General features: G+C 34.0%; 2 long non-coding RNA genes across 16 annotated transcripts in view; both read right to left on the bottom strand.

Moving 5' to 3' along the window:
- LOC148391606 (uncharacterized) lies at window positions 1–7,640 on the bottom strand. 9 transcript variants are annotated; one of them, XR_015861099.1, is made up of 6 exons: window positions 7,537–7,640; window positions 7,214–7,317; window positions 7,047–7,143; window positions 6,636–6,949; window positions 6,506–6,560; window positions 1–386 (listed from the first exon to the last, which is right to left on the bottom strand). It is a non-coding gene; the product is annotated as an uncharacterized LOC148391606 (long non-coding RNA). The 9 variants fall into 9 exon arrangements; XR_015861093.1 differs by having other exon boundaries at window positions 6,636–6,953; window positions 7,537–7,639; XR_015861094.1 differs by having other exon boundaries at window positions 6,636–6,953; window positions 7,047–7,136; window positions 7,537–7,639.
- Window positions 7,641–8,040: 400 nt separating this feature from the next.
- The window catches only part of LOC148391605 (uncharacterized), an 8,324-nt gene continuing 5,431 nt past the window's right edge, over window positions 8,041–10,933 (bottom strand). For 6 of the 7 annotated variants that reach the window (XR_015860965.1, XR_015860969.1, XR_015860966.1 and 3 more), the window contains one exon: window positions 8,041–10,933. This exon is cut by the window's right edge and continues 189 nt beyond it. This is a non-coding gene — a long non-coding RNA (uncharacterized LOC148391605). The other variant, XR_015860970.1, reaches the window with a different exon arrangement.

Here is a 10,933-nt window from a genome sequence, read left to right as displayed (position 1 = left end):
TTGAGGCAAATATTGTTTATTAGGTTGCTTTGGGCAAAACAACGAAAGACGCGTCGCATTGACCCAGCACCAAACAGCTTGAGGCAAATACGCTGCCACCCGGTGGTAGCACTTGGAATTCATCTAGCCTGTCTGATATGGTCAATTTCATGAGGATGCTAGTATTAAGACGACCACTCTGGCCTTTACTTCACTCTGAACTGGGTGGTACCACCCAGTACATGTACCGAGGCTGGCCGTGTAGTTACGCAACTGTGCTTTGAATTGAAAGCTAAGGTCCTGGAAGTTACACGCTATGTTTATACATTCAATTGACTATAGCAGCAACCTGGACTGGACAGCAGCAGCCTTCTTTGTAGTCAGACAGCCAATGGGGACGCCAAGCCCTGCAGCAAAACATGCAAGAAGTTTCACATTCAAGAGATGCACCATCGATTGAGGCACATCCCGAATGATGACTGACACCAAAGTTGACTTTATTTACAAGACCACCAACAGGAAGCAAACACACCACTGTTGATTTTATTCACAAGTATGCCCACATGATGCATGACGATTCAAAAACCAAAAAATGGCTCTGACCACATTAAAACAGCTTTTACTCGTACAGAAAAATGTACCAACACTCTGCAAGATTCTGAGTTCGGTGGCCATTTTAAAGCAGGGTTGCCAAAGATGACTTACTGATCGCAACAGAGACCGTTTGTACACTTGTCGTTTGCATCTATGGGTGTCTGGCTACTTGGCTTTTGTCAACAATTTAGAATGCATCCAGCTTTTCTTTGTGTAGTTAAAAAAAAAAAAAAAAAAAGCCTGACACTGCATATTTAACAGGTCAATTTTGTTTCAGCCTAACTTTACAATTGTCTTGTCATTGAGAATGTCTCAAATGATTCCAGTTTGTATGCACGATAGACTGCCAATGCCAATGTTTAAAATGGACCACTTGAATTCAGTTCACAGTTTAATTGCAGTTCAGTGGTACACACACACAATTACAGTACAAACAGTTCATTTCATGATTAAAAAAAAAAACAACAGTAAAACAACAATATTGCAAAATGACGCGGCGCAATACAAAACAAAAAAAAAAGAAAAACAAATACAAAACAATACAAAACAAACAATACAATACAATACAATACATACAATACAATACATACAACACATACAATACAATACAATACAATACATACAATACAATACAAACAAAAAAAAAACAAAAGAAAAAACAAAAGAAAAACAAAACAAAAAACAAAAAAACAAAAGAAAAAACAAACAATACAAACAATACATACAATACATACAAAACAAAAAACAAAACAAACAATACAATACATACAATACATACGATACAATACATACAATACATACAATACATACAATACAATACATACAAAACAAAAAAACAAAACAAAACATAAAAAAAGAAAAACAAACAATACAGAACGAACAATACATACAATACAATACATACAATACATACAAAACAAAAAAGAAAAAACAAATGAAAAAAACAAAAAAAACAAAACAATACATACAATACAATACATACAAAACAAAAAACGAAAAATACATACAATACAATACATACAATACAAACAAAACAAAAAACCAAAAACAAAACAAACAATACAATACATACAATACAATCAATACAATTAATACAAACAATACAATCAATACAATACATACAATACAAGACAAACAATACAAGACAAACAATACAATACATACAATACATACAAACAATACATACAAACAATACATACAAACAATACAATACAAATACAATACAAACAATACCATACATACAATACCATACATACAATACCATACATACAATACCATACCATACAATACAATACATACAATACAATACAAACAATACATACAAACAATACATACAATACAATACATACAAACAATACATACAATACATACAAACAATACATACAAACAATACAATACAAACAATACAAACAATACAATACAAACAATACAATACATACAATAAAAAAAAAAAAAAAAGAAAAAACAAAAAACAAAACAAAACAATACATACAATACATACAATACACACAATACATACAATACACACAATACATACAATACATACAATACACACAATACATACAATACATACAATACAAAAAAACAAAACAAAACAATACATACAATACAATACACACAATACATACATACAATACAATACAATACAATACAATACAATACAATACAATACAATACAATACATACAATACAATACAATACAATACAATACAATACAATACAATACAATACAATACAATACAAACAATACAAACAATACAATACAAACAATACAAACAATACAATACAATACAAACAATACATACAATACATACAATACAATACAATACATACAATACATACAATACAAAAAAACAAAAAAAAAGAAGAAAACAAAACAAAAAACAAAACAATACATACAATACAATACACACAATACAATACATAAAGTACATACAAAACAAAAAACAAAACAAAAAATAAAAAATACATACAATACAATGCATACAATACAATACATACAATACAATGCAATACAATACATACAATACAAGACATACAATACATACGATACAATACGATACAATACGATACATACAATACAATACAATACATACAATGCATACAAAACAAAAAACAAAACAAAACAACAAACCAAAAAAAAACAACAACAATACATACATACAATACATACAATACAAAAAAATCCGACGTCCGGATAAGCGGTGGATGGCTGGGTGGCTGGCTGGATGGGTGGCTGGATGGATGGGTGGATGGATGGGTGGGTGGGTGGATGGATGGGTGGGTGGATGGGTGAACAAAAAACAAAACACAAAAAACAAAACAAACAATACAATACATACAATACAAACAATACATACAAACAATACAATACAATACATACAAACAATACATACAAACAATACAATACAAATACAACACAAATACAATACAATACAAACATACAATACAATACAATACATACATACAATACATACAATACAAAAAAACAAAAAACAAAACAAAAAAGAAAACAAAAAAAAAAAAAAAAAAAACCAATACAATACAATACAATACACACAATACATACAATACATACAAAACAAAAAACAAAACAAAACAATACATACAATACAATACACACAATACATACAATACATACAAAACAAAAAACAAAACAAAAAAAAAACAAAAAAATACATACAATACATACATACAATACATACATACAATACAATACATACAATACAATACATACAATACAATACAATACAATACATACAATACAATACATACAATACAATACATACAATACAATACATACAATACAATACAATACAATACAATACAATACAATACAATACATACAATACATACATACATACAATACATACAATGCAAAAAAAACAAAAAAAACAATACATACAATACAATACATACAATACATACAATACAAACACATACAATACATACAATACATACAATACATACAATACAAACACATACAATACATACAATACAATACATACAATACAGACAATACAATACATACAATACAATACATACAATACAATACATACATACAATACATACAATGCAAAAAAAACAAAAAAAACAAAACAAAAAAACCCAACAAAAAACAATACATACAATACAATACAATACAATACACACAATACAATACATACAATGCAAAAAAAACAAAACAAAAAAACAATACATACAATACAATACAATACACACAATACAATACATACAATGCAAAAAAAACAAAAAACAAAACAAAAAAACCCAACAAAAAACAATACATACAATACAATACAATACACACAATACAATACATACAAAACAAAAAACAAAAAAAAACAAAAAAACAATACATACAATACATACAATACAAAAAAAAACAAAAAAGAAATACATACAATACATACAATACAATACATACAATACAATACATACAAAACAAAAAAAACAAAAACACAACCAAAAAAAAACAACAAAAAAACAATACAATACATACAATACATATAATACAATACATACAATACAATACATACAATACAATACATACATACAATACATACAATACAAAAAAACAAAACAAAAAAGAAAACAAAACAAAAAACAAAAAAAAAAACAATACATACAATACAATACACACAATACATACAATACATACAAAACAAAAAACAAAACAAAACAATACATACAATACAATACACACAATACATACAAAACAAAAAACAAAACAAAAAAACAAAAAACAATACATACAATACAAACAATACAATACATACAATACAAACAATACAATACATACATTACAAACAATACATACAATACAAACAATACATACAATACAAACAATACATACAATACAAACAATACATACAATACAATACATACAATACATTACAATACAATACATACAATACATACAATACAATACAATACATACAATACATACAATACAATACATACAATACATACAATACAAACAATACAATACAAACAATACATACATACAATACATACAATACAATACATACAATACAATACATACAATACATACAATACAATACATACAATGCAAAAAAAACAAAAAAAACAAAACAAAAAAACCCAACAAAAAACAATACATACAATACAATACAATACACACAATACAATACATACAAAACAAAAAACAAAAAAAACAAAAAAACAATACATACAATACATACAAAACAAAAAACAAAACAAAACAATACATACAATACAATACACACAATACATACAAAACAATACAAACAAAACAAAAAAACCAAAAACACAACCAAAAAAAAACAAAAAAACAATACATACAATACAATACATACAATACATATAATACAATACATACAATACATACAATACATACAATACAATACATACATACAATACATACAATACAAAAAAAAAAAAAAAAGAAAACAAAAACAAAACAATACATACAATACACACAATACAATACATACAGTACATACAAAACAAAAAACAAAACAAAAAAATAAAATAATACATACAATACAATACATACAATACAGACAATACAATACATAATACAATACAATACATACAATACATACAATACGATACATACAATACATACAATACATACAAAACAAAAAACAAAACAAAACAAACAATACAAAACAATACATACATACAATACATACAATACAAAAAAAACAAAAAACAAAACAAAAAAAAACAAAAAAAATACATACAATACAATACATACAATACAATACATACAAAAAAAACAAAAAACAAAAAAAAAAACCCCAAAAAACAAAAAAAAAAACAATACATACAATACAATACATACAATACATACAATACAATACATACAATACAATACATACAATACAATACATACAATACAATAGATACAAAACAAAAAACAAAACAAGAAAAACAAAAAACAAAACAAAAAACAACAAAACAAAAAACAACAAAACAAACAATACATACAAATCTTGGGATTTCCTGGGTTGAGCTGGATGAAGTGGCTGGAGAGAGGAAAGTCTGGGAGTCCCTCCTAAAGCTGCTGCCGCCGCAATCCGACGTCCGGATAAGCGGTGGATGGCTGGGTGGCTGGATGGATGGGTGGCTGGGTGGATGGATGGGTGGGTGGATGGGTTGGGTGGATGGGTTGGATGGATGGGTGGATGGGTGGATGGGTTGGATGGGCTGGATGGATTGGATGGGTGGGTGGGTGGATGGGTTGGATGGACGGGTGGGTGGACGGACGGATGGATGGATTGATTGACATAGAACACATACAATACCCTGCCATACGCTACCATACACACAATGCATACAATACAATACATACAATACAATACCATACAATATCATACCATACTATTTGCTCTGCATCTGGGAGTTACAATTATAGACATTGAGTAGAGTGGCAATGGCATGATATTTTTGCAACAATTACACATACCAACTCCAGTTTTATATTTAAAATATGTATACAATTATCAGTATATTGTAATGAGTTATAATAATTACAAAAGTATCCGAATTATAATAATTTAATTTTATCATCCATCAACTCACTCAAAAATGTCGGCATGAATCGAGCAGTCGACTAAACGGGAGAAAATCACGCTCGCAAATGTTTGTTGCATAACGGAAGGCGGGCGGGCGGGCGCCATCTTGGAATAGATTTGAACATGACGTAACACATTTGTCACATTCATCAGTTTGCATAACACGGAAATAGCACACTATATGTAATGCAACATTGTTAATTTGACGAAACACAACGCCAAAGAGGTTTGAAATACTGTAGCGGCAAAACGACAGTCGCGGTGGCCGGGACGAGTGTGAAAAGATTTTCAAGATATTTGTTCGCATCAAACAAACAAGGGGTCCGTCGTGAGAAACGGCAATGAACGACAAACATTTGATAGCTTACCCGAGAAACCGCCACACGGTCGGTGGCGCCTGCATTTGATAACTCGCCTTGAATCCTGCAACAAACAAACAAGGCGTCCGTCGTGAGAAACGCCAATGAACGACAAACATTTCCTAGCATGTTAGCTTACCTGAGAAACCGCCCGCTGCGCGGGTGATTGCACCGGTATTTGACAACACCCGAAGACATGACGTCACATCCGTCAATTCAAATCTTCCTCGCCTGCTCGTCCAATGGTGCTTTGCACACTAGCGTACCACGTGACAGGCCACTTCACACGCGGGCGGTTGCACCTGTCGCTCACCTCAAGACTGAAAACTGCCTTCAAAAACCTAAGTGCCACTTTGCCCGCCTCCTACCTCTGCCCAAATTCAGTCTGACCAATCACAGCGCAACTGAAATTGGCTTGACCACGCCCACCTCTCCGACAGGCAAGACTGAAACCTGCCTTCAAAAAAAAAAAAAAAAAAGTCACAAACTTTATGCAGAAGTGAGTGAAAATCGACAAAGCACAGCTCGCGGGTAAGGTCGGGTCCCGAACCATGGTTCCATCGTGTTAGAGGCAATGACGTTTACCACTTGACCAAAGACTCGTGTCCATGACAGTGACAGAAGGGCAACCAACGCTCACCTCAAGACTGAAAACCCAAATAGTGTTGGCTCGTGAGTGAACGATTCGTTCAAAGAGATTCTAAAGATTCAGTTCACCTAAAAGAACTGGAATGCACATCAGTACTTGGGGAGCTTCCGTAGTTGGTCTTTTAGCAGGCCCCGCCCACAAGTACCTCCACATTGGGTCACGTGACTAACAGCTATTTACATACAATAAAATAAAGTATGAAAACGTTATTAAAAAAACACACACAAAATCATACATACACAAGACCAATGCCGCTGGAACGAGCTGGACTAAAGGAAGACATCCGTTTAAATTTGGTCAGTTTTAAGAAATAAGGAAATCATGAATATTAAAAGAGGATTTTTTTTTTAAACGACAAAGACGACAAACATTTGCTAGCATGCTCGCTTACCTGAGAAACCGTCCGCCGCCGCCGGCCCGCGCTCGGTGGCACCTGCATATGATAACTCCCCTTGAGCGAGCACACCTGTCTTCAATTGACCTAAAGCCCTGACGTCACATCCGTCGATTCAAATCTTCTTCTCCTGATCGTCCAACGGCACTCGGCACACTGACGCCACCAGGTGGTCGCCTGTCATGGTGACTACTGTGGAAAGGCTTGCTTCGGACTATCCGTTGAAACTTTCAACACCTAACATGTTTGGATGGAGGATACCCTATCAATATGACCAAATCTCCTTTGGTTCCCGAGCAGGCTCTGGTCGAGTGGTTAATGCCATTGCCTTCAATCAAATGAAAATATTTGTATCGAGTATATTTGTATTGTATATTTGTAAACGTGCTTTTGTTGTGCAATTAACCCTTTATTTATTTATTCTCTTTTTTTTTTTAACCTAAAATGTCTGATTTTTATGTTTTAATTGGCGAATATAAAAACAAGGAATAAGACGCCAGACACGTTTTAACATAAATGTTTATTAAAAATAATAATATCAAAAGCAAATTTCAAACCAGCAGTAGATATATTGGATGACAATATTTAGGCGTATATAGGTATACACGTTATTTAAAAACGACTATAAGTGTTATACTACGACACAAGTGTTTACCAGCTCAGTGGCCTAAGAGGAGAGTGTCCGCCCTGAGACTGGGAGGTTGTGGGTTCAAACCCCTGCCGAGTCATACCAGTGACTATAACAATGGTACCCATTTCTTCCCTGCTTGGCACTCAGTGGAAGGGGTTGAAATGGGGCCCCCCCCTGCTGCTCACTTATACTCCGGTGCGACTTACAGTCCGAAAATTACGGTAAGTTCAAAAATATCAGAGGAAGTGATAAACAACTGAGGTGATTTGGTTGCATAAGCAAGCCTAACCCTAAGCACAGCAAAAGCGAGAGCAAGCCTAACACAAACCCTAAGCACAGCAAGAGCTCTGGTCGAGTGGTTAACGCCATTGCCTTCAATCAAATGAAAATATTTGTATCGAGAGTTCATCCTAAAATGAATTGTTCTTGCAAAAATTCTGCCGCCGTTGCAGTGCTCCCGTGGACTCATTTTCAAGTCAGTTGCTAAGAAACACCACACCGTTGCACAGAGACAATTCTTGAGTCATATCAAATAAAGGATTTTCAAACGGGTCCAAACAAGTTTTTCCCTCATGGCTACAAAGATCTTTAGATCTTTTCGTTCACTCTCGTTCACTGAAAACATTCGTTCTTTTGAACCCATCGTTCACTCACGAGCCAACACTACACTGCAGTAGTGATACACACGCACACACACACACACACACACAATGATACGACAAACACGATGACACGACTTTTCACGCACCTGCACTTAACGAGGGAATCTTGGGAAACATGTTGGAACGCGGCCCCGAGGACTAGAGCTTGACACCTGTGACCTTTGACCAGGATATTTCCCTCATAAAGTGGCCTGTTATTAGGTACACTTGAAAAGGGCGGTGTACCTAATGGAGTGTCCGTGTGATTCCCTCGTTAAGTGCACCTGCGGGAAAACTTTTAGCTCCTGCGGAACGTGAAAGTGACCAAAAACTTTTCCCGCACCTGCAATATGGCAGTAAATGGCAATATTTTTTCATTCTTACATAGCTTGGAAATGTATTATGATGGAGGAGTTTACAGGTGCAGGCCGGAGGGGGCTCGGCCCAAAGGAAATTAACAGATGGAAATATTTAAAAACACTTGAGGTCACCATTAGATTCAGATTTATCATATATATACACACGTATATAAATTAAATTTCCTTGAAGGGGATTTACACTGTACATGAAAGTATTTGTAACACCATCATCAGTATCTATAAAAACCTTCAGAGGGGAAAGAAGACAATAGCAAAGTGAAGGGATGGACTGATTTTAGACATCACCATATTTCATATTTCCACGGACAGATATAATTTTGATGTAATTCAATTCAATAAACAAATCATAATGTTAATGTACATTCTTGAAGCATACATCAAGTTGTGCAGGACTTGTGCCATAATGTATACATGTCTGATCATTTCTTTTTTATGGAACAGTCGCCCACCACCCTGCCCAGCCCCCCCTTGCTGGCACTACAGTGCTAACAAAAGTTCCACAAGCCTTTTTTTAATTGTATTTATTTTTTAAACTCTCATACGTTTCACCCATTCAGTAACATTTTTTAAAACTACATATTGGAGGAAATTCGACCTTTTAATTACTATTTAAAAAAAGCTGCAAGTGCAGCATCGATAAGTTCGTGCTCGACTCTTATTGTACATAGACAACTAGGGGCACAAACTTTGAAATAAAAACCCCCTTAATTTGATTTCCGATTGAGGTCTGCAGTGGAATTTGAAAAAGATACACAATGGTACAAGTCGTATGGCAAAATTGGACATTCAGCTCCACGTCAAAGTTCAGTTTGAAAAGTCCTTGAAAAGTGGTACCCCCCAGTACATGTACCGAGGCTGGCCGTGTAGTTACGCAACTGCTTTGAATTGAAAGCTAAGGTCCTGGAAGTTACACGCTATGTTTATACATTAAATTGACTATAGCAGCAACCTGGACTGGACAGCAGCAGCCTTCTTTGTAGTCAGACAGCCAATGGCGACGCCAAGCCCTGCAACAAAACATGCAAGAAGTTTCACATTCAAGAGATGCACCATCGGTTGAGGCACATCGCGAATGATGACACCAAAGTTGACTTTATTTACAAGACCACCAACAGGAAGCAAACACACCACTGTTGATTTTATTCACAAGAATGCCCACATGATGCATGACGATTCAAAACAAAACGAAAAATGTCTCTGACCACATTAAAACAGCTTTTACTCGTACAGAAAAATGTACCAACATTCTGCAAGATTCTGAGTTCGGTGGCCATTTTAAAGCAGGGTTGCCAAAGATGACTTACTGATCGCAACAGAGACCGTTTGTACACTTGTCGTTTGCATCTATGGGTGTCGGGCTACTTGGCTTTTGTCAACAATTTAGAATGCATGCAGCTTTTCTTTGTGTAGTTAAAAACAAATAAAAAGCCTGACACTGCATATTTAACAAGTCAATTTTGTTTCAGCCTAACTTTACAATTGTCTTGTCATTGAGAATGTCTCAAATGATTCCAGTTTGTATGCGCGATAGACTGCCAATGCCAATGTTTAAAATGGACCACTTGAATTCAGTTCACAGTTTAATTGCAGTTCAGTGGTACACACACACAATTACAGTACAAACAGTTCATTTCATGATTAAAAAAACAACAGTAAAACAACAATATTGCAAAATGACGCGGCGCTGAGAGAGAAAGAAAGAGGCATCATGCAGACAGCCAGTGTGCACACCCAGTGAAAAA

Source organism: Syngnathus floridae, chromosome 10 (assembly GCF_059516105.1).
Source record: "Syngnathus floridae isolate MCC-2025c chromosome 10, RoL_Sflo_1.0, whole genome shotgun sequence".
NCBI classification, from domain to species: Eukaryota; Metazoa; Chordata; class Actinopteri; order Syngnathiformes; family Syngnathidae; genus Syngnathus; species Syngnathus floridae.
The sequence above is the reverse complement of the archived record's forward strand: the minus strand, read 5'-3'. Positions and strand labels throughout refer to the sequence as shown.